At 40.4% G+C, this 26,041-nt stretch overlaps 1 protein-coding gene across 4 annotated transcripts in view; it reads right to left on the bottom strand.

Moving 5' to 3' along the window:
• Positions 1–11,450, bottom strand: part of esr2b (estrogen receptor 2b) — a 48,568-nt gene extending 37,118 nt beyond the window's left edge. The window contains exon 1 of one of the 4 annotated variants that reach the window (XM_085144150.1): positions 11,014–11,450. The gene's annotated coding sequence lies outside the window, so the exon portion shown is untranslated. Of the gene's footprint in view, positions 8,125–11,013 lie in introns of those variants that run through there. The other 3 variants (XM_085144148.1, XM_085144146.1, XM_085144147.1) reach the window with 3 other exon arrangements.
• Positions 11,451–26,041: the final 14,591 nt, after the last annotated feature.

The following is a 26,041-nucleotide window of genomic DNA, read 5'->3' as shown; positions in this document are numbered from 1 at the left end:
TTAATTCCTAGAGCTGTGTGGCTCAACACTCAGGCTTTTACTATGTATAAAGCTCTTCTGTCAGAATGTTGTGCTCAAGTTTGAGCTTTGGACACACTGGTGCTCATGGCAGCTTTCCATGGTAAACCACCAGTCAGGCAACAAGGGGTCAAAGGACACAGTCTTTAATTCCACTGCTTCCTTTCATTTACATATCATCAGAACCGGGTTATTAAACAATCAGGACGGCTTTGCCTTTATTTTGCTCAAATTTTCATAAAAAGCTAAAATTGTTAAAACGTTTTAGTCTTTTAGGAAGATGCTGGTCTTTTTCTACTTTTCACTCTTACTACTAAAACAGAAAAAAAGAGAAAAAAATTTTATCAATCAAGTAATGAAGGCATTTTTTTTAACATCTAGACCCTGTAGGACCAAACTTTAAGGGAAAAACAGAGACTAAAAAAGATCTTTTTTAGTTAAGTGGTTACTCATAATATCAGTTGTTTTGGGTAGTAAAAACAGAAAATAAGAAGCATGATGTAGAAGTCTATATTCACCTAAATGGGCATCTTTTGTTATTCAATACATGCGCATACGACCGCTTGGTTAGAAACAACCTTTGACAAAACCAAAGTTTCCTTAATGCAAAACGAAAGAGGCAGAGGACAGTGACACCATGCATCGTCCGGTGGACTTAATAGTTTGGGAGTGTGTCGCTGCTTCAAGCTTGTATAACCAGCCAGTAAATCACTTACATACCGTCTAAACTTTAAAAGAGAAAAAGTTAAAAGTTTTTTTTATAACTTACCCAGCTAAATGTTGCATTTGGCACAGTTCATTCTGAAGCTCAATACTGGACTTCAGTGGAGCATGTAACCCAAACTCATCTACCAGCCTCCAAATGTGGCCAAAGTCAGTTTATCCCAACCAACAAAAACATCTTTGTTGCAGAAGAAGAAAAAAACAACCCCAAATACTTCTGACAATCTGTGAAAATTATGGGGTGCATTGCTGTTATACATTAAACAAAGAAATCATGAGACCTAACCACAAATGGATTTAACTATGCCCTTCTTTAGGCAGTATATTAAAAACTTGTTTATTCCTCTTGTATAAAGAAGCTCCTCCTGTCAGAAAAAGGCTCCCAGCCAGTAACACATACCGGAACACAAAGGCTCCCGGCAAAACTATTAGGCAGCTTCTATACCTCCATTCTCTCAATCTCACAAAGCCGACAAGGAGCTGCTGGAGGACGAGAGGCCCGCCGAATTAAAGAGGTTGACAGATTACATGCATGCAGGAGGAGCAGGAGGAAGCTTCTGCTTCTGGTTTGCAGAGAAGTCGAAACAGAGAGGCTACGGCAGAACGGACAGGCTGATTACAGTGTCGGGATGTGGAGTCATTTTAGCTGTCACCTGTCACTGCTGCTGCTCCATCTACCTGCCAGACGGTTTGGCCCATTTACTGTAGCAGAGTTCTCCAAAGAAATATGCCACGTCCTGTGAAAGGCATTTCGTTTTTCTTCTGAACCTTTTAAGCATCAAATTTAAGTGTAAAAGTAGCAAAAAATACCTGAGGGATGGTGTTAAATCAGTTAACACCAAGTGCTAAAATTTGATACGTGAGTATGTGATCATTTCAGAGACGTGCTTCATAGCTTAACTCGTGATTCTAAAGTGCCTGTAGTTAAACCTGTGACAAACTGAGGACCTGTCCAGGGTGTACCCTGGGATAGACTCCAGCCTCACCACGACCCAGAATGGGATAAGTGGAGGGAAATAGATGGATTGATGAACGGATTAGTACTGCGAGTACTAGGCTACAAAGCTGGGACAACTGACCCATCTATGCTTACTGTGTCACAAGTCAGTAGTACATGACTAGACCTATAGGCTACATTTTTCTACTTAGACACAACGACGAGAGAGGATTTCACACCTGCTGTGCCAGCAAGGTTTATTTGCCTATTTGCCAAAACCAGAAACAAGCAGGGCTAAAGAAAGTTGAGGATGATAGGAGCTGTTGCTGAACTCTCTGTAATTCTTTTGTTGTTGTTATTTTCATTAATTATTAGCCTCAAATAAATGTGAAGCCCAAGAGCAGGAAAGAAATTAACGTAGAAGTGCCAAAAGCTGCAGTTCCTCTAACTACTGGAGAATGGCTCCAAAAGCAACAGACCCCCATGTTCATTAAAATGCCCAAACTCAGAGTACACATAAATATGTTTACAGCCTGGTGCAAAAAGTGGTGTTAAGTCTTTATAGCTAATTGGACCTTTATGGTTTCTCCTACTGTTACGAATTAATTATAAAATTTCCATCCATCCATCCATTCGCTTCCGCTTATCCTTTTCAGGGTCGCGGGGGGTGCTGGAGCCTATCCCAGCCATCATAGGGCGAGAGGCGGGGTACACCCTGGACAGGTCGCCAGTCTGTTGCAGGGCCAACACACAGGAACAGACAACCATTCGCACTCACATTCACTCGCACATTCACACCTAGTGGCAATTTGGATTATCCAATTAACCTATTCCCACAAACTGCATGTCTTTGGACGGTGGGAGGAAGCCGGAGTACCCGGAGGGAACCCACGCAAACACGGGGAGAACATGCAAACTCCACACAGAAAGACCCCGGCCTGATGGTGGAATTGAACTCAGGACCTTCTTGCTGTGCGGCAACAGTGCTAACCACCGTGCCACCATGCTGCTAAAATTTCTTATATCAAATAATTATTCACGATAACTTTGTCAGTGAGTTTACCACTTCCTGGAACTGCTAGCTATGTGACCTATTTCTGACTGTACCTTCAGTCAGGCCATAAACAGACTCATCAGGAAATGACTTGGTCATTAGATGGTTGCCAACATCTGGTGGCCTTAAGACGCAGGTTAAAGTATTCCTGCAGTGGCCTTATTTTTTCCAACCAGGAAGCTACATCCATCGTTTTTGTCTATGAATCAGACAGTCAAAATAAATAACTGATCCTCTAATATTGTTTTGTTGTTGTTGCTTCCAATGACAGCTGTTCTCTCTAAATATAAGCCCAGAACATCAAGCATCATTTGAGCTCGAGGGAGAATTGCTACACAGGCTACGCCTTGAAAAGCGCTATATAAATCCAATCCATTATTATTATTAAGATCGTTCCAAGCATGTATGAGCAGGAAAAGTTTAAAGTTATGGCTGAACTGTCCCAGGCATCTTCTGTTGCCCAACTATAAACGGGTGGACCTCCAGGGAAACGGAAAGCTACGTGACCGCTCATTATATCACAGTGGTAGATACAAAGCCCTGTACTGCCCTATATTTTACCTTAATTTGTTTTTATATAATTGCGAGGAATGAGTCTTGAGTTGAGTATACCATAAGCAATTATAGTTGAGTTGAGTTGAGGCAAAAATACTTAAATAAGTAAATGTTAAAATTTTTTCTTTTTTTCTTTTTTTTGCTGATCCGAAAATTGATCCGATCCGTGACTTAAAACTGTGATCCGAACCGCGAGATTTTTGATCCGTTGCACCACTGATGTATACCATAAGCAATTATTAAACTCAGGCTTTCTTCCATAGTTTGCCTTTTGCCCTGTCTCTCTGCCCCTAATTCCATTGCAATAAGCCTAGGCTGCTGGGTTTCCCATGACGCAATGAACTTCTTCATGCTCCTCTTTTCACTCTCTACGTGTTTATACTCCCATCTGCATTTAATCATTAGTTATTATTAATCTCTGGCTCTCTTTCGCAGTGTGTCTATTGTCCTGTTTCCTCCTCCCCAACCAGTTGTGGCTGCTCCTCCACGAGCCTGGTTTTGCAAGAGGTTGAGGTGACTGTTGTAATTTTGTGCTGTATAAAAAAATAAATTGAAAACTGAAGTGAAGTGAAGTGAACCTTGTGGCAACAGTTGTGACTGCTATATAAATAAAATTGAATTGAGTTGAATTAAAGAGAATCCTTTTTTTCTTAACGACATGAACTTCAGACACTATTCGTCTGCAGTAGATACAGTGCCTTGAAAAAGTATTCATAACCCTTAAACTTTTCCACATTTTGTCCTGTTACAACTACAAACTTAAATGTTATTGTAAATTTAATTGACAGACAAACACAAAGTAGTGCATACTGTAATTGTAAAGTGGAAGTGATGTCATACATGGTGCTCAAAATTCGTTATAAATGAAAGTCTGAAAAGTGTGAAGTGCGTTTGCATTCAGTCCTCCTGAGTCAAAACCATACCAAACCACCTGTCACTGCAGTTACCATGGGCACGTCTCTACCAGTTTTGCACATTCAGACTTCAATTTTTGCCCATTCTTCTATGAAAAATAGCTTCAGTTCAGTCAGATTGGATGGAGGGCGTTTATGAACACCAATTTAAAAGGCTTGCCACAGATTCTTTTGCATTTTAACAGGGACACGTGAGTATACTTTGATTAAGCGGAACCCCCATCACAGTCTCAAGCCTTTTGCAGCCTCTAGCATGACTTAGAGGATTGACCTGTATTTAGCACCATCCATCTTCCCATCAACTCTGACCAGCTACCCTGTTCCTGTTGAAAAAAGGCACCACTGCAGCATGACGCTACCACCACCATGCTTCACAGTGGGGATGATGTATTCAAGCTGCCATTCTTCCATAAAAGCCAGATTTGTGGAGTACATAAGTAATAGTTGACTAGGTTCTCCCAGTTGAGCTCAAAATCACCTTAAATTGGCTCCTTGCTAAGCCATCTGTTATGTGTACATAATACAGTATGTGTACATGCTGGTTCCTCCCTTGAGACAGGTGCCTTTCATGATTATTCCTCTAAAAATAGTCAGCTACAAGGATTGGCCTGTAAATGAGTGGAAAAGCAGCCAATGCCCAAAGAAAAACTTGAAAGACCTTCAGAAAGCCTGGAGAACTACAGCTCAAAACCACTTTTTTTTGTTTGTTTTAACTCTCAAGTCTGGTTCCTTGGGAGCAAAAAATAGAGAAATTACATGTGGGTCAAGACTTTTGCACAGCACTCTACATTTTGACATACATTTTAAACTGATTTATAGAGGCCAAGATGACAGACAGAAGTTATTTTCCATGAGCAAGAACGTCTGGTAACCTATCAAAGGTATTCACTGCAGTATCATTTTACAACTCGAGTTTCTGACAGGTCTTCACAAAATTGAGAAATAAAGGTCGCTAGAGGCAAAATTTGGTTGAGAAAGTAACCTAGTAGACGAATAAGATCTAGTGAGAGCAGAGTGGGCAATCTGCACAATTTGGCTAATTTGAACATGTAAAATAATTTACAAATGTGCATTTCCTAACCTAACAATGATCATTTAATGCAAAAATGTTTAATATCAACCTAACAAATCTAATCTTTTTCACTTTAAAAATGTATCACGTGTGAACGAAACCCCTGATATGCATGGATCATGTCACATGTGCACACAGGGTATCGGTAATTGTAAGCTGAATTCAAAAGCTACCAGAAAACATCTGAGAGACCGGTGCATTCATGCATTACCCTAAATGACACTGACTTCAACAAATCAACAGATCAACAAACTCTCTATAGTATTCAGTTTGTGTTAACATATGATTACGGTTACATGATTTAAACAAGTTTACCTGCTAATGGTGGACAAGTTATCCTGTTAACATGTACAAGTTTATCTGCTAAGCAAACAAGCAGGCAGTGCACAGACAGAATAGGGCTATGGACATCTTGGTGGATCATCTTCTGAAGTAAGTATATGCTAACTAGCCTCTTTAAATATATATATATATATATATTTACATAGTAGAGGACAGTTATGTGCCTCTGATACTCATTCATTCATCCTCTGATAATAGAAAATTACCATAAATATTGGCAACCAACTTGATTTAAGTCTGGTCTACAGTTTTGTGTAAAAGTATTTGCGTTTTTGTTACACAAATTGTAATACAACACAAAAAAAACTCAAGTAAATACAAACCTGACTCTATATGGAAAAGTAACTGATTCCTAAACTGGATAACTGGTTTATCCAGGAGCAATCACCTGATTTGTGGAGCAGAAATAACTTAAAAACTAACACATCAAAGAAGCCCCACTCACCTGCTGGCCACATCTTTTACTTGCAAGGGGCAGCCAATCAGGAGAAAGCTGGCATAAAAGGGAAAGGAATGAAATAGCATTGAGAGGACTATACCAGTGCTCATTTTAATTACATGAGGATTATTTGCAGTTGTGAATCATGCAAAACTAGTAGAATCAAATAATAAAAATATAGAAAATCCGCGCAATAGGGCCCCTTTCACTTTAACATTGTGTCCGCTGTATAGTCTTTAGAGGCAACACAAAAGAATATAAATGGCAGCTGTTTAACTGTATAAACTAAAAGATATTTCTGAACATCAGGGTCACTGATCTCCAACGTAATGGATAGTCAAAGTACCTGAGGATGCTGATAATTGGCTGGAAATGTAAGATAATTTTAGAGTAAGCAAACACTGTGAAGTTCTCTTTTTAATTAAGCAAAACTGCACATGGATGCATCCACGTGATTAAAATATCTGAGATAACATTACCAATAACTTTTCTGATTACATTTACCACACAAATCCAACGGAAATCATTACAAATGTGAACTGTGAAAATAATGCAGCACCCAGCAGCACCAGTAACAGCACAATAAGTCATAAACGCAAGCACCAGTGCATGACCATAAGTCATCAGATACACCTACTCCACGTCAGGTTGTCAAAAAACATCAACACTCAGATACAAATATATGTATTAAAGAGTCAGACAGAGTCCAGAGTGACAAGAACCAATCCGAGCAAACTGAATTCAATCCAGAGCAGAGCCGAACGAGACCGTTTCAGGCGTCAGCAGCTGTTTATAGCCTGAACTGCAAAGTGAAGGAGAGCAGCTTTGAACTTTAGATGCCGGCTGCAAGCAAATACGCCCAAGATGATAAACTTTAACAATAATAATATAACAACAATAATTTATTCAAACGTGTTACTTTTGTTGCAGCCAGTCTTTCTTTCTTTCACAGTGAGCGCTCTGTGTTTAATATCTTTGTTTTATTTTTGTTTTTATACCACACTTTACCCAAAGTTTATAAGGCTTCCATAACACTCTTCTTCTATAGTAATGAAATTATTTAGATGTATTGTGATGTTTGTCTGTGAAGGTTCTCAGTCACTGTGATGTTTGTTGTATCCTTTGTATACCAGTATTTTGAAAATATATTTTACCTTCACAGGGCATAAAGGAATGATCTAAATAATTGATAAAATGAATAAAACCTCTTAAACTTATTATACTTATTTTGTTAAATGTAAATGGGAAGCAGCTAAAAATTAACAACTAGTAAACTAACAAGTTAACCTTTTCAAAATATGGATTCTTTATAAATGGTAAATGGTAAATGGCCTGTATTTATATAGCGCTTTTACTAGCCCCCCCTAGGGACCCCAAAACGCTTTACACACCCAGTCATCCACCCATTCACACACACACTCACACACTGGTGGAGGCAGCTACACTTGTAGCCACAGCTGCCCTGGGGCAGACTGACAGAAGCGAGGCTGCCATATCGCGCCATCGGCCCTTCTGCAACAATCATTACTTTGATTGTTGCAGAATTAGGTCAAATTTTTTACCTGAGGTACCGACGTCTAACAAAACCCATTCGTTGTGTTCAGTGCCATTTTAAGGTGCCAAGTTGCTTCTAATAAGGGTAACACATATATTTCCACCAAAAAATGAGCAAAGCTACTTAAAGTCTGTTGTTTCAGTTAAACAATGCTGTTCAACCTGGAAACCTCAGCTAAACTCTGTGCACCAGTTATAAATGTGCCAATGATGAGGAGGTTTACTGACACAGTGGTGCTGTGCTTCGTTTCGAAGCAGTCAGCTTTCTCTTTTTGGGGATGGAATCGCACTGTGATTCACAATTTTCCCCACAGATTTAGTTGAAGTCAGGTAATCACATGAGTGGTTTTTCATATGGTTGCCTGGATACAATGCTGGTCACTTCAACTAAATGCTAAAAGGGCCAACTCAAAAATATGTGCAACCTGCTTTTGCTTTGATTCAAGTTCTAACTGGAAGTGACAACTCGCATGGCTCATATGATGGGAGAACTGGTGCTATTCCTGGCTGCTATGCTGTGTTACACCTCCGTGGTGCACAAGGTGACATTCGCTGAGCGTGATCCAAATCTCCTCATGCTTTTGTTTAATCTGTTTAATTGTTTCATAAGAATTTTTCTGAAAAGCAGATTATGAGCCAAATTGCGATAATCTGTAATATAAGATCATCAAATCATCCACCTTTTCAAGACGTAGTTTAGCTGGATGCATTTGAAATCCTGGGCAAGCTACAAAAATTCTAAATGGTAAATCAACAATTCCTGTAAGTTTCCACCTATAAAATATATTAAATAATAAATACATAAATACACACACACACACACACATGCAGGTTTATATCCACCAGTACTGTTCTTTAGTCTCAAATATATCTCAAAGCATGTCATCAAACATTCATCAAAGCTAAAATGTTCCAAAATAGATGGCGAAAAAAGAGAAAACAAGAAAAAATAACCCTAATGTCAGTTGAAACCCCAGCTAATGAATAAATTCTTTCATTCTTTGTTGTATAAAAAAATAACATGTGATAGCGCCTCCACAAGCCAACAAGCAATCACCAGCAGATCGGCTGATGATCAAACCATCAGCAGTAACACTGTTCATTATGACTCATACCAAGTACATCCATAAAGAGGCCACGCCCAAGGTTCAAACTGCCAACAAGACTTGTTTCCCTCCTAAGAGCAACACAATAAGAAAAGCTAAATCACAAGTAAATCCTAATAAAGAAGCCAGATTCTAGAACACAAGTCCTCCGTTAAATAAAGGACAAAGCTATCACTAAGCGCTCTCACTTGCCACACCTGAGAGAGGGAGAGGATGAGTGAAGGAGGAAGGAGAGAGAGCAAAGAAAAGGGAGAGGAAGCAAACACAAGGAGAGGGCGGGTAATAGTCCAGCACACCGAGTGAGCCTTAAAGATGCTGAATAAAGCCGCCGCCTCGTGAAAGATGCAAGTTTTGGAGTGTGCACTATTTAAATCTGCAGTGCAGTCTTCTTTAAATTAGTGCACGACTATGACCCAAATGCGTGTGGTGTATACCTTTACAAAAGTTGTAACGTGACAATACAGTATTTTGCTTTACTTTTATTTTATACATCTAAAACAGTGCTCTTCCTTGCTTTGGATTCTTCCTGTCCACAATCTGTTTCATGCAGAAATACACACTGAGGAAAATTAGGCTGTCTGAAAGGAATCATTATCGAGCATTATGAACATGTGCAGTTTGATCCCACTCCGATCTTCTTCTCTCCGTGCGGCGCCACAAAGCACGGCACACAGTCCTCTTACTGGTGCTACACCTGCCTGCAGGAAGAAGACTGCAGCACACCTCTTATGGGCTCACTAGTGCCATGTTTTAGTCACATAGTGTTCTCGTGTATATCGGGTGACGGACGACCTGTGGGCTGCACTGGGAGGAGGTGGGGGTTGAGGGGAGCAGAGTGACCTTGAAGAGTTTTCGTTGACAAACTGTGGAATTCTTTTCAATGGGAATGAAAACCGGAGATCGGAAGGGGATGTACACCAAGCCTGAAATCTTATTTCTAGTAACGGCAGGACTTCCCTCCATCCTCCCCTCCACACACACACACACACACACACACACACACACGTGCATATTTTCATCTCCCACACAGCTAAGTTATTCGCGAGTGGAAAAGGAATCTGGTATTTACAGTAACAGTCAGATTATAATTACACTGTGAGCAGTCTCAAGGCTGCGGAGAGGAGGCTGCCAGGCTTACATCCACTGTGCGGCCTGAAGAACGCAAGCAGATAGTCAGTTTTGTTGATGTGATAAACTAATCGCCAGGGCTGTCTAAAGATTAGAGTGCAAATCCTCACATAAAAACCACAGCAATGCTGTAATAAGACGTGGAGGAACGTCTTTAATGCACGCTCCTGAGAGGACAGGATTAAGAAAAGGGAAACTTGAAAATACAGCAAAACCACATTTAAACATTTTTTTAAATATATACGTTTTAGCTGCACAGAGGAAGATTTAAGATTTAAACTGAATGCAGTCCAACTGTGAAGAAGGACAAATTAAACCAGAATCCTCTTTAGAATTTAGTTTTTTAAAGATGGAACTAGAATGGCAAAATCTAATGAAAAATAATAACTAATTTTTGCCTATTTGTGTATATATATATATACCTGCTTCCTTTATTTTGTTTTGGGGGCTTTTGTTGAATTTTTTGTCCTTTACAGGTTGAATACAAATTCTGACAAATACAAGGACTCGCAATTAAAACATTTCATTGAATAAGATACTGAAATTGGGCACAAAACATCAGTAGGAGCCTTTACAGCTCCAGTCTTTTTATTATTTGATGTGTCTGGGAAAGTTTTAGAAAATTAAAACAAAAAAAAAAACTTCATTTTTGCCGGTGATGACAAAAGTCTCAACTTCTCTTCATTGACTGCGTGAAAAAGCCTGGCTTCTTCCTATCGGAGCCACATTAAACTAATAGAAACCCAAAAGGTTAAGTGGAATGATTTTTCTCCTAATTCAACTTTTTTTATTTTATGTAATCTATACCAACCTCTGTGCTGTGAGCCAATACAGTCCGCAACCAAAGACCAAACCTTTTCAGAAAAATGTCAGTTTTTCCCTAACAACTGAGCAAACTACATTTACTGTAATGTGACAGTAAATGTTACACTGCACGCCTCATAATTACAAAAGCATATTTTATGGTTGAGAGCAATAAAATGAGATATTTTATGCTTACACATCTCCTACACAGTAAATTTAAGCTTAACTGAACCTTTTGCCTTTATTGGCAGAAAGTCTGTCACAGCAGTTTTACCCAAGTCAGTCAAACCATGAACTCTCTGAGATAGGTAAAGTTGATCGGTTAGAGCACAATCAGAATTGACTGTTGAACCGAGCAGAGCTGCACCTGTTACACTGGGAACGATCCGGTCAGTTTCACTCCTCCCTGCCGCGCTGCGGTCACTCTCTACTCATCTCAGTGGAAAAGAAATCACATCTTACTTTTCTCCATTTCACGAACCTGTCACGGGAACATATCAGCTGCTGTTTCTGCCGCTTTACTTCTTTTGGGTTAAACGTCAAAGTCGCCGCAAACACTCAATAAACGAAAGCGTAAAAGTGAAACTATAAACTACGCGGCACGTTCACCTCGGCTCTTATTCCTCCGCGTTATTCCTCCACGAACTTTTTCCTTGATGGTGTGTCAATAATATTTCCACTCAATCCCTATCCAGCCCACAAAATCCCACGGTTTGTCCCATTCGGAGACGTCACTGGACACGCCTTCTCGGAGCTTAGCGCGCAAAAGGAGGAGGCTCGGAAACTGAGCTGTGTTCCAACACGGAGAATGAAGCCCCCGAGTGCGTGTGTGTCCGCACACTTTACTCCTCAGGAGCTGTTTGTCGTGTAATAAAAGAGACCACCTCGGTGCTGTGATGGAGTCCAGACTTTATCTCTGTGATTTCCGTGCAATCTTCACCTGCTCTGAGTTCATGATTTCAAAAAAAAGGAGCACAGCAAAAGCATGAGTCCACCAAGGCCCACAGAACACCAGCTGTGCGCCAGTGATGCTCATGTTAAACTGCCAGATATTGTAAAAAGAAGGTAAAGAGCATGACAGGAATAAATCTCCACAGAGCAACCTACACACGCACGCACAAAGCAACGATTTTCAGTAAAATGCTACTGAAATTTATAACATCATTTTTTTTAATTAAAATCATGAATCATTAAGTATAAACTTGATTTATACAATCAAATAAATTTCATTTAAGCAGATTCTATTCAAGTTAACATTTTAGCATTTACAATATAATCATAAAATCACATGAAAACTTGCATGTAATTAATTCTTTAGAACTGAAGAAGCCTCTTGCATGAGAGGTGAAACTTCTTCAACAAACTTAGAGAAGTCCAGTCACCTTCTTTTTAAAGCTCCTAGGTCTACCATGACCTGGATGACTGAGAAGCTACGCAGACCTACATGTGACTGCAGTCCCACTAAGAAGCTTCTGATATTTGGCAGCACAGTGGCACGGTGGTTAGCACTGTTGCCGCACAGCAAGAAGGTCCTGAGTTCAATTCCACCATCAGGCCGGGGTCTTTCTGTGTGGAGTTTGCATGTTCTCCCCGTGTTTGCGTGGGTTCTCTCCAGGTACTCCGGCTTCCTCCCACCGTCCAAAGACATGCAGCTTGTGGGGATAGGTTAATTGGATAATCCAAATTGCCACTAGGTGTGAATGTGAGTGCAAATGGTTGTCTGTCCCTGTGTGTTGGCCCTGCAACAGACTGGCGACCTGTCCAGGGTGTACCCCGCCTCTCGCCCTATGACAGCTGGGATAGGCTCCAGCGCCCCCCGCGACCCTGAAAAGGAGAAGCGGAAGTGAATGGATGGGTCTCTTAAGATTGAACCCTCTGTGATCGCTCATTTTCATTCACGTTTAGTAAAAAACTCCACATTTTTTGGGGATGTTTAATGGTTGAAGCTAACTCACACACCACCCATGAAGCCTCTGCATTACTGTTTTGTGCAAAATACCCACCTCTGTTGTTTATTTTGGCAGCATGGTGCCACAGCGTTACATTGTACGATCACCTCACAGAAAGAATGTTCCGAGTTTGAAACTCCTGCTCAGCTGTGACTCTGTATGGAGTTTGGATGCTCCCCTTGAGCTGATGCTGGATTCATCCAGGTTCCCCCTGCCGGCTGCTCTAAATTGTCTGTAGGTGTTGTTGTGAGGGTATGTCCTGTATCTTCTTCTGTACACGTTTATTCAGATTATTTCACAAAATAAAATCAGGAGAGTGTCCTTGTACCATGTGCAGATCTTATAAAGTATCCCATCCAATTTCTTGGAATTCCCTTTGCATTATCATGTTATTATCGTCATATTTTTTCTTTTTGTTTTCATTGTGCTAAATGTTGCACACAAGTCTGCATAACTTTGATCAACTCTAACAGCCTTTCAACAGATTTTTGTATCGTTTGAACTCTGGTCAGTTCTGAGGATGTGGTTTCTGGCTGCTCTAATGCATGTCGGTATTCATGCTATAATTACTTTCTGCTTTTGCATGCAGCCTGCAAAGTACCAGTCGTTCCTAATGGTTGACTGTTAATCTCAGAACATACTATGCAAAATAAATAGATAAATAAGAAAAATTTGAACATAAATTTTAAATGGCCTTAAGTCAGACTAAAGGCAATATGAGCTGTGGCACATGTGACTGACGCCAGCATTAAGGAGGCAAGGTACATTTTAAACAAAGGGAAACAGAAGATTAAAACTTTCTGTCTTGTAGCTTTATTATGTGAAATTAGTCGACATAGAACATTCCCCAAAGCATCACACTGCCTCCTCCGGCTCGCTTTTATCCATGTAATGTAAAAGAAAGCATGATTTATCACGTCAGGCCACCTCCTTCCATTGCACCACGGTCCAGTTCTGATACTCATGCGCTCAGTGTTTGTGCTTTAGATGGTGAACAGGGTCAACGTGGGCACCCTGACTAGTTTGAGGCTATGCAATAACATACACAACAACCTGTGATACACTTTGTGTTCTGACACCTTTCTCTCAGGATCAGCATCAACTTTTTCCACAGTTTCAGCTACAATAGCTCGTCTGTTTGACCGGATCAAACCAGTACACATAATGTTATGCTGGATCGGTGTATTTATCACGTATTAGTACAAGCGTTGACTCCCACGTTGGCCATGGCTTGTTTTGAGTGTTTTGACATTGTGATCTTTCTTTATGAGACATGTTAGACTGTTGCATTAGTGACCATAAGGTCACTCCCTGGACTCTGGCTTCACTTTGGTGAGTTACCTCTTTTTTACCACTTGAGGCTGCCAGTGTACAGCACTGCATTTAAAACAGCTTAGCACACTAACTCATATGAAACACGCATTCTCTGTGTGATTGTGCTTTCACAGCTTATTGTAGAAAGCGTCAGTAAAGAGTAAATTTTTCAGTCGTTTAAATTGTTGAGGGAGGCATTAATTACTCTGTCTGTAAAAGCTCTAATTTTCCCTTCACATGTGTAATTAAGTACCACAATTATTTTTTTATTTATTTTATTTTCTGTGCCAATATTTTTTCTGTTTGTGTAGGTGCTGCTTTTATTTAAAAAAAGCATTGATGTGACTATATTGAAGAGTGACTTTGCAGTGATGTAAATCCAGGGAGTCACTGCTCTGAAATTTGATTTCAGTTTCTCAAAAATTGCTTAGAAGTGTAAGGTCATCCTGTTTGATCTCAGCTGTGTCTCTCAGTGACCTGGTCATTTTTGAGGATTGTTTCAAAGTCTGGCCCTGAGCTCCAATCAACCCGTGGCTGAGGGTCCGCAGCAGGCCTGAGCGTGGAATATTTTACAGCTGGTCTGAGCTAAAATGCAAAGCTCGAGAAAGTTAATAAAATGGTTTCTTAGAGAGGTCAAAGAGGTTATTCAAACTGATTTTTGTCCTTTTATGAAAAATCTATGTCCTGTCAGTGCTGCCTGGTCAAAACATAATGAGGAGTTATGCTCTGAGCCTTGAAGTCCAGTTAAACCAGAAAGTCACGTTCAGCCACATTTCCTCTGAAAAACAGTCGGTGTTAATCTCTGGGTCTCTTCCACATCATGTCTTTTATTCTGTCTTCGTTCTCTCTCCCCAATGGCAGATGGCCCCGCCCCTCCCTGAGCCTGGTTCTGCCGCAAGTTTCTTCCTGTCAAAAAGGAGTTTTTCGTCCCCACTGTTGCCAAGTGCTTGCTCAAAGGGGGTTTTTCTCTGTATGTTTTTATTGTAGGGTCCACCTTACAATATAAAGTGCCTTAAGGCGACTGTTGTTGCGATTTGGCGCTATATAAATAAAATTGAATTGAACTGAGTTGATAATTCAGTCACTATTTTGTGCTTCTTTTCACTGACTGTGGCTTGAGTTAAGGAGGCATATTGTGCAATACCCTTTGACTAAATACCGTCCACTTTGTTCCTCTTTTATAGAGTTGTTTTAAACCATTGTCTCCACGAATTACAGTTTTTCCAGGGAAACTATAGCTTCCAGTATATTTGGCACCTACAATTATCCAGTTGGTTCAGTTTGTTGTCTGTTTGTTGGACAGAATTACTCGAAAAATTATGAAGATATTTGCTACAAACTGGCACAAGAGCCCCCTGATCCAATTTAGTGGAAACTTTGGATCTATGACTTTTATAAAGGATTCTTTACCATTATGAGACAGAGCACCACACAGATTGGAGTGGCAAAATGTTCTCCAAAAACAAAAACAAAAACAAAAAAAACCCAAAACACATTCAGATATATTAATATGGATACAGATGTCCATATCTTAGTTTGTGTGGAAGGAATTTGCAGCCTTGACAGTGGTATGCAGTCCCAGACTGCTTTTTTGTAAGAGTAACCTTTCTCTAACCTTGACCAAAAGTTTTACATTCATTCAACCTCATCTTAACCAATGGTTTTTGTTGTTTTGTAGTTAAACTGGGAGTTTAAGAATTGTTAATGTAAGCAGAGTTTTGCAGAGTTGTCCAGTATTAATGCTGAGCTGTTTGCTCACAGATACAATAACTCATCTTCTATTAGGAATTCTTTGGATCTGAACCATCAAAAGATTTTAAAGATCCAGTCCATAACGTAAGCAGTCCTTAAACAATGTAAAGATTTAACTTGAAAGGACCAAGAATGCCTACTTTAGAGATAACCACAATTTTATCCAAGGGGCTTGACCTTTATTTTTCCTTGAATTTCAAAAGATTACTCACATCTATCAACACGTCTAAAGGTGAACACTCTGGGAGACATTTTGCATGCTTTTGTTAGTAAGTCCATCAGATTCCACTTTACTTTAAAATGGATCGACAAGTAATAAAAACCCTTGCTAAGGCAATCTACAGCATTTTTCAAGGATAACAACTTCCCATGGCAAACAGCATTAAGCTACTTTGATTTATAGGAAATAAAAGTGATGTATCAATCTATTTAGGGGATTAAATTATATCTCATTTAACAGCTGTTCAGTCCTATCCAGTGAAAATATAATTGTTTTCATTCTGTGTTCAATCAGCAGTGAATGCTGTCCTGTGGTTAAACTAGTTTTAGGATTCCCATTATGTAAATTAAGATGAAACGGGGAATAGCTTTTCTCCAAACTGTTCCAAATCAAAGCTTCATAGTAGCGCTGTAGCGCCCTCTTGTAATTATGCAGCAGGTGAAAACAGCTAAAGACAAAGTAGTGTTTTAAGAGCTCTGATCAAAGCAGTTCTGTGATGCTTTTAAGAGTTTTTTCTATGATAGAAACACCTTAAAGGAAGAAAAGCACATGCAGCCAGTTTGTTTTCAGCTTGAAATGTGACATATTGTACATGACAGAAACACGGCAACAAAGCAAAGAAAAAGCTGGAGGAGAATGCACCAAAGAAGTAGTAAATGGAGTTTGGATATAGAATCGAGCTTTGCTTTGCGCTGCTCTGTTTGCCTCAAATGATTCATTTATCCGTTTTTTAGTCCTTTTGAAAATACCGAATGCTTGTTCTGATTCCTACATTCTTTCTCTGCCTACTTCAATTATCTTCTGATAATTCTATTTGCCATATTAGTCTCTGAAACACTCTGCAGCAGGATGTTATATGATACGAGGCAACACCAGCAGACTATTTCCTTTCTGCAAAATCCAGAGCGAATGGAGGAACTGCGTGTTCCCTCTTGTGTCCTCTCTTCTCCTTTAACCCTTGCTCTAATAGCACAGAGACCAGTGAGAGAAAAATGATAAATGCGTCCTCCCCCTCGCACTGGGAAATGTGTTTGTGTGTGTGAGTGGGAATAAGGGCCGTGAACTTGAGCGTATGTTTAAGAGTGTGTGTGTCACATGTCCTCTGGATAGGGTATGTGCGCTGATTTTTAGCCGCTCTGCTTCTTGTGAGTCCAAATTTTTTTTCAAATGCAAGCTGACTCATCCTTTGCCCAATTTCTTTTTCCCTAATCATGTCTAAATTAGTTTCATTGACCCTCTGTGCTCCGGCTGCTCTGACAGTAATGACAGATGGGTGGAAGGGGCTGGAGTCTCAGTGCTTTCATCCTGCTGTTCCCTATTACTGCAGTGATAGCCTGAATATTCACGTGCATGTAGTCTGCAGAGAAGCAGTTTAGGTCAGGAAGGGATTGATGAGTTATAATATTTGTACAGATATACTGTATTTCCTAAATAAATAAAAGAGGCTGAACAGAGCACAGGGAAAACTAAACATTTCATCTCAGTGCTTCGTAGCAGAACTCAACGTTAGGCTGGCAGCTGACCTGAATTTAGGATTTTGATAATGAGGTCATTATTTTCAACATTTGAGCTAATTGCTGCACAGCCTAAAAGCCAAATAAACAACACTGATTTCTGTGGGTGAGAGACATTTGCTGGGTCTAAATTTGAATACTTCCATTAATATGGATGTAGTTGGCCTACGATACAAACATACTTACATGCTTGAATTTAACAACAGTGTAAAGTCAATGCATGTAAATTAAACCTTCCCCATGATGTTGCCCAATGGTTTCTGGACTCTGTTCTTTGTTTTGATCACTGCCGTGTGGTGTTTCTTTTTTTTGTTTTTTTTTGAATGAGGCTAATGGCTAAAGTGTCAGCTAACACTAGGAAGCTTGATTAGGAAGCTACATTCAAGAACCGCATGTGTGCATAACAAAAATCCATATTAATGATCAGAAATTACACCAACAGCACAAACACAGTGCAGAACTCCGGTTCAGTAACTTCAGTAACTCAAATGTCACAGACTGTAAATCAAAGCAGCAGACTTTAAGAATGAATGAACTCCAAATGGATGAGTTAGCTTATACTCACTATAGTTCATTTGCTGTGAGCGCAGAGGAAAGTGGAGAGGATAAAACTGCTTTGTTGTACCAGACCGAATACATGCTTGGATTTGGATGTTTTCGTATCACCAGAGAAGTTGGTGGTTCACTTCTTGTGAGTAAAGTTTCTGTTGATGGTATCTGTTCAGAACTGTTACTTAGCACTAATTAGCAGGTTTAGTGTCAATACAATGCACCCATATAGTTCTTGAATCCTAACATAAAGGTTCAGAGAAGCATACGAACAACTGCTTTTGCCTAACAAATTTGGATGGAAATAAATCGACAAGTGATACTGAAACTTAAGAACTCCACTTTTCATAGCCTTTAGCGATCCCAAGGCCACAAATGACTGGGTTTCAAGGGATGCGTTATTTTTCTGCCTTGATATTCACCTCAGACTTTACACTGTGGTCTTTACAGCAGCTTAAAGTGTGCGTTAAAGGGACCACCAGCTTCTTTGAAACTTCAGTAGGATGTCAGTGAGATGCCCTAAAACCCCCCCTACTCTTTAACTTGTATAGGGACTTTGTAGTGGGAGCTGCCTACAGTGAAATAATGAAAATATACCCTGGAGCTGGCTTTAGACTGGAGTACTGCATTCCAAGTGATGTATCACCATCAGAACTACATCACAAAATACCACCATCAGGTCAGACAACCTGGTCATACTTGTGAACTCAGCAAAAGAATTTGTGAAAGAGTGGGTCGCTCTTAGGAGCTCAGGGAATTCCAGCATGGTACCCATCTGCACCGTATCCTTCTGCTGGCTGTAGATTTGTTGGTGTGTCCTTCTACAATGTAAATGGTAAATGGCCTGTATTTGTATAGCGCTTTTACTAGTCCCGCCTAGGGACCCCAAAACGCTTTACACACCCAGTCACACACTGGTGGAGGCAAGCTACAGTTGTAGCTAAAGCAGGTAGCCACAGCTGCCCCGGGGCAGACTGACAGAAGCGAGGCTGCCATATCACGCCATTGGCCCTTCTGGCCAACACCAGTAGGCGGTAGGTGAAGTGTCCAAGGACACAACGACCGAGACTGTCCAAGCCGGGGCTCGAACCGGCAACCTTCCGATTACAAGGCGAACTCCCAACTCATGAGCCACGGTCGCAAGATTAATGATTAGCAGTATACAGAGTTCCCAACTTTCTGGCTAGTAACGAGTCAGTGTACTTGAGGTCATACAATACATGCAAGCATGAAAATACTTAAAGACTCAAATTAAATGTATCAGTATATGGAAGTATCTGATTTGAGAAACTTTTCACGTACCCATTTACATTTAGAAATGTTCAATCCTGCACCCACAGCACAGATAAGTGAAGAACTTCTATAATGAAACAACATCATTTTTTGATTTGTTACTGCAATGTGATTACTGTACAGTACACCAATGCCCAATTGGTACTGCTGTAATGTGAATACAGTTATACAGTATGCTGCACTCAAACACTGCTTTTAACATTGACTTACAGTTAAAGCTAGAAGAAGAAATTATGCTGTTCCATGTTTAACATGTTTAACTTAATGAGATACTGGGTATGATTGTGCCATTCTGCTCCCAAGAGACCAGAAAGTACAAGAAGAAAAGTGCAGCTTGTATTAAAAACTACTTTTATTATTTACTGTGTGTTAGAGAAGCAAGTTTAAAGCAGAGAGATACATTAACTTGAGTTTGTGAGCGTGGCTGCACCAATCCACCAGCAACATTGTGCATATTTGGAATTTCTTGATGATGGAGGCCAAAGAGACAAACTCACTTCCGTACTATTAAAGTCTACTGATTCCCTTTAAGTTAAACAACATTCAAATGTTGTTAATCTTATCTACCAGTAAAAACTGGCGTAAGAATCAAAGTGAAATCAAAAAAGCAAAATTAATTTGCAACACTTTTACATATCACGATCACTGATAAACTTCTTGGTTGTTTTCATTTGTTACTCTCACTACAATCGAAGACACACTGTGAAACAATCTCTTTTTGGGAATCCGCTCTTGATCTCCTTCCTGAACAATTGTTTTCTAACAAAGTATCTCTGAGCTTTTCTCGGCTTGTAATAATGACTGCAATGCTCAGTGGAGTGCAGTGTGGGAGTGAGGAGGAGCGGAAGGAGAGGTTACCTTGAACTCTTCTACCTCCTATCCCATGGATATACTTCCCTAGTCTGGGAAATTTAGAGCTTTTTCAGAATTCTCTGGCAGAACATGGGCTGCTCTCGGACCTTGACCATAAGACATGAACCACACGATCGCAGTTTTTCGCCAGATACTCCCTGTTAAGCAAGGATATAGACTCCGAGATAGAAATCACGTTCCAGGAAGTCAGTTTAAGACTCTGTGAGGAAGGGGGAAACATTAGACTGTGATTATTAAAGGCTATGGAGGACGGAAAAAAATTAATATATTAAGTACTTAATAAAATCTAGGCAGTAATTCAGAAAATGTTATAAAATTATATAAATTTGTTTTTATTCCAATTTATTCCCATTTGGTCAAGTCCCCTCTTATTATTGCAAATAAGTATATAAATATATAGTCGCGAGTTCGATTCCGGCCTGGGGCGCCTGTATCCAGTAAGGATCCAAGGCTAGACCCCCATGTTAACCAAGCCTACCGCAGACATGAGCGAGAGAGATAAATATGAAGGACTGCATCAGGTGTTGAGGAACCAGGGCGCCCTGATGAAGGTATTGGTCTATCCTTCAAGCTCAGGTCCTCTACCAGAGGCCTGGGAGCTTGAGGGTCCTGCACAGTATCTTAGCTGTTCCCAGGACTGCGCTCTTCTGGACAGAGATCTCCGCTGTTGTTCCCGGGATCTGCTGGAGCCACTCGCCTAGCTTGGGAATCACCGCACCTAGTGCTCCGATCACCACTGAGCCCACCGTTACCTTCATCCTCCACATTTTCTCAAGCTTTTCTCTGAGCTTTTGGTATTTCTCGAGCTTCTCGTGTTCCTTCTTCCTGATGTGGCCGTCATTAGGAACCGCTACATCATTAACTACGGCCATCCACCCCCATTTTGTCCGTCTGTATCTGGAAGTCCCACTGTCATGGCACAGCGGCCCGTGGAAATGGGATGGACTCAAGTGCAGTTTCAAACCCGGAGGCCAGAGGTGCGGTGTAACGAAAAGAGTCTTTATTTACAATGCTCAGAGGCTAACAGAAATTTCAGACTAGAATTAAGGAACATAAACTAGACGTCTGAGGCGAGAGAAAATACTATGACTATGACTAGATGGCAGGGATAACTGGGTGCAGGGACTGGGCAGGGGAAACTGTGACTGGCCAGGGCAAAGCTTGCAGGTGGGGGTTGCGTGGAGGAGGGAGGCAGGAGAGGTCCAGGTGGGTGCTGCGTGCAATGCAGGGAGGCAGGCAGGAGAGACTGGCAGTTCCAAAAAAGGGAGAGATTACCGGCGGCTGCAAACTTGTATCCAGGAGAGCTTGGTAGGTGGGTTTCAGATGCTGACGAGAAAACAGAGGAAATAAGGTTAATACACACGATGAGTCACCAAGGAACAGACGTGAGGCCGAGAACTGACTAAAGTTGGCAGATAATCTGGCGAAGACCAGTTGAGTGCGCAGGTCATAAATACTGCCGGTATGATTGCCATCAGGTGAGGAACAACAAAGACTCCACCCAGTGGGGGGAGCCGATGCTGTGGAAAACCACCCAGACCATGACACCCACAGGATCTTAGCTCGGTCATTCTCCACCACCCTAGGGGGCGTCTCCCATTTTGACCTCGGGACTTCCAGGCCATATTCGGCACAGATGTCTGTATACTATGTTGGCCACTTGGTTATGCCCTGCCTGCTAACATCTTACACCCTGCAGTTATATATATATATATATATTAGGGGTGCAACGATACACAAAATTCACGGTTCGGTTCGGTTCGATACTTTGGTGTCACGGTTCGATATTTTTTCGATACAAAAAAAATGTTCATGCCTTTTTATTAATTTGTCATTTATTAAATTTTCACGGCACATTCTGCACCACATCTCTGTGCGTTCATCATTTGTTTGAAGCCAGCTCACCTCCTGCAACCACTTTTCAGAGAATACGCGCTTCTTTTGTGGTTCGGACTCCTTCTGACATTTCTTTGGAGGTGGAGGAACATCACAGTAACTGCTTAAAGGAGCTTCTTCGACATCTTTAAGAGTTCTAAACAAATGTCTGTCCTCCTGAAAATCTTATGTACGCAAACACGCGTTGCAACTTCTTATCTTGTGCGGGTTTTTATTTTGACAGCGAATGCGCACCTGCGGACCACTTATGTGCAGCCCTGGTTATTTAGCTCGTCATATTGCAGCCACAGAAATTCTTTTGTCCATGAAACCATAAAGCTGCACTTTCTTTTTTCCTTATAGTCTGATTTGTCATAACCTTTCCGTTTTGTGGTAAGCTTTTCTTTGGCTGTCACTTCTTCACGCTGACCTGTCTTATTTGGCTCAGCAGAACTAAAATATATATCCTGCTGCTTTTACACACGCACTAACATAACGCTCAGCGATTCTCTGCGCGATCAACCTCTCACATGTTTAAGCTGCGGGAGATTTCACTTGTCATGTTTGCATAGTAAGCTAACGATTGATAAGACGATGTCAGAGGAATTGGTGCGCAAATTATCATCACTCACCAATCAGTACTGTCGCTCTCTATACACAGTTCACGCGATTGCAAAGTGAAAGCAAAAAACAAGCGCAAATTCAAACGCGATTTCAGTATGTCACATATTGACAGTGGCCGATGCCAATGACATAATTACCCAGCTACATTTCCAAAAGAATGCAAAAGCATTGACATATATTTTTCCTTCCTAGGATAGGCCGACGGGCAGGGCAGAGATAGATTTTGGTAGCCCGACTGGAAAAAAGCCCCGTCGGGCTAGCGATTTTGCGAGCCCTGTATCTGATTGAGGAATCACTCATCTTTGGAAAAGAGAGTTTATTATGGAGAAATGTCTCTTTCCAAAATAAAAGCTATACTATACGCTTCTTCTGGGCTATATTCTCAGCAGCATATTAAACATATCAGGTCCCCATAAGGAGAATCGTGTGCTAACGGCTGTCTAAATGACTCGGGTAAAGTTTGTAGCATGCTGCTTGTTGTTTTTCTCTGCTTCCACTTGTCTTTGCACTAGGATGATGTCGGAGTAAATGTGCAGTCATATTGGTTGTGTTCCCACTAGTGCTGTCAGCGTAAATCTGAAATGACATTAACGTCACAACACGGCAAATCTCCGTTAACGAGCTACCGCGGATCACCTCATGAGTGGGGCTGGAAGACGTCAACACATTAACGAGCTAACTGCGCTAACACACTAGTTCCCACCAATTGAGCATTGCTGGCACATCCAACATACTGTTTTACTTTTGTCCATGACAGGCTTACCTTCAGGGTCATACATCACATGAAAACCAAAATAGTTCCAAACGCCAGATCTGAATGAGGGTGGGGGAGGTTCAATTTGCCATGTTGCAACTAGCCTAGCTTCTGTCTCGCTAGCTTGCCCTGCGCTCAGTGAATCTGTGTTCGACTACTCCGCCTAGGCTGCACTGTCGAGCGCAGATCCACTGAGCGCTCAACACAGACAGCATCATCAGAAGGAAAGTTGATAAAATAAATTAAAAATGTTGTATTGTTCGATACATATGCGTACCGAACCGAAAGCACTGTATCGAACGGTTCGATATCGATACGAGTATCGTTGCACCCCTAATATATATATATATATATATATATATATATGCAGCATGTATATGTATATATATATAGTGTGTATGTATATATATATATAGACATGCATATATACATATATGTATATCCACGACTGTGTCTTTAGCTAAAATATAACACTGGTAATATTAATCTTTATTGATGTTCTATTTACAAACTTATTTTGGGTACTTTTGTGTTTATGGCATGTTTTTATACTGTTCTCTGTGGGTCTTGTACTGTATATTACTTAAAGCTACAACTATCATTTTTAATGTAATATTTTAAGATAATGCTATTTTTGTAATTAACAGAATCGGGAAAGGCATACCAAAATCTGTCAGAAATGTATTCACTTCATCAATCAATGAATCCTTTCTTGAGAACAGATTTTATTAGCTTAAAAAAAGATGCTTGCAGCATATAATGATGTAGCCGCTGCACATATACACACAAGGATAAGAGACAAACAGAAAGTGGTCAAAACACTTTCCATCAGTGTTGTTTACTGATATCTGTGTATCATCCGCTTGTTGCTGTGGGATTTTTAGCACTTGTCTCTCACTCGCCCACGCCGGTCCTCTAAAGCTGCTCCTCAAAAGCACAAACACATGCAGTGGACAGGAACAGGAGAACACAGCTCAGGAGAAAAGAGGGGAGAATCAGAGGTGTTGTTGAGGGAATTCATGCAAGCAGAGACTGTAAAGTGATGAGTTTTAATCCATTTATAATTGGCCAGGTTATCCTGGTATAAATTAACTGAAGCTCTTCTGCATATTTGTTCCACTTTTTAATTTTATGAATAACAATTTATGGAAAGATGCTCAGGAATACCTCATTTTTATCTTTTCATTTAAAATAATAACAATAAAAAAAATCATAAACATTTAGAACAAATTCAAGTAAAGGCAATGAAGCTGGGTTACTAAAATCAGTTCTGGCCAATAAGGATCAAGACTGGCACTGTATCTTTTCTTCCCCTACTTCTGATGGGATGATGCTGGAAAATGAAAATACGCTTGACTCGATGAGTCCTTGCATACACGTCAAACGGCAAACTCCTGTAAACTCTCCCATTTAGAGCTGGGGTTGTTTTGCGTCACTGCTGCACTGCTTGCAGCACTCTGCTGCCATGGAGACATGAAGGTTGTTTACCCAACTTGGGCATCAGCGATGGATAAAAGTATACCAATACAATTGTTTTTCCACTTCATGGAAATACTTCTTCCATTTTTATAGCGTGGTGAAAAAACTCACCATGTTTTCTGCAATTTTACCTCCTTCAAAGTGAAACTCATCTTTCTGGCTAACCTGAGAGACAAGGAAATATTCAATGATTTCAGGGTTAGTGAATGTAAATGTGACTGTTTTATATACTCACAACTAAAGCCTCAAACATATATGTAGATGTTTCCTTGGTACTTTTTCTAAACCCTTGCTGCGTTAGCAGAGGATTAGACATGATTTAACCACAGATGCAACCACAATGCAAATACAGCTTATAATACTCTATAGCTTCTGTAGTGCAGGGGTCCTTAATCCACCTTTTGTGTGTAATTTAACAAATTCTATGATTATATAAATTTATATTAAAACATTCAGAGAAACAGGTGGAATAAAAAAAACATTGCACAAAAAGAAAAGAAATGTGCCAACAGAAACCGCTGCAACTTATCAGTTTGATCAAATGACTCCATTTCATTAAAATATACAGCTTAAGAAAAAATAAGACATTTTCAGTATTGGTAATTTGGCAATTTCATCACAATCAGTTTAACAATGAAATTAAGAATGGGTCAACAAGAATCATTATTATCCTGGTGCGTATCCTGTTATTATCCTGGGCCCAAAATTAAAGCACCCCAGGAAGCCACAAATCAGCATTTGCCACCTGATACTGAGTAACAAAGAGGATGATAACATCCGAAATAACCGACTACGGGAGGCTTTTTTAATGGTGTATCTGCATTCTGCTGAACAAAGAAAAGAGATAGAGCTGACAGCTTATTCTGAAACAGAACATGATGTCCCCCAATAAGGAACAGAGTGCAGGTGGCGCAAAGACTTTGCCTCAGTAGTGCCACTTTAAAGCCCCAGTTCAGGCCTCATGTGCATGCTACAATTACTTTCTACGTGCTTCTTCTCAAACCCAAAAGCAGGGTTTAAAATTGACGTCTTCCAGCTGTGACCAACCTTAGAACAGGCAGCAGCGCATTAAGGTTATATTAGCAATTTTCTTTTCTGGCCTCAGACAGAACAAGACACTGAGAAAAACTGGAATTTGTTTGATGTCACGCGGTAAAACAAATTTTTAAAAAATGTCTGGCTGCTCATGGCTGCATTTC

Source organism: Neolamprologus multifasciatus, chromosome 19, assembly GCF_963576455.1.
Source record: "Neolamprologus multifasciatus chromosome 19, fNeoMul1.2, whole genome shotgun sequence".
In the NCBI taxonomy this organism is placed as follows: domain Eukaryota; kingdom Metazoa; phylum Chordata; class Actinopteri; order Cichliformes; family Cichlidae; genus Neolamprologus; species Neolamprologus multifasciatus.
This window is presented reverse-complemented; position numbering and strand designations above follow the sequence as displayed.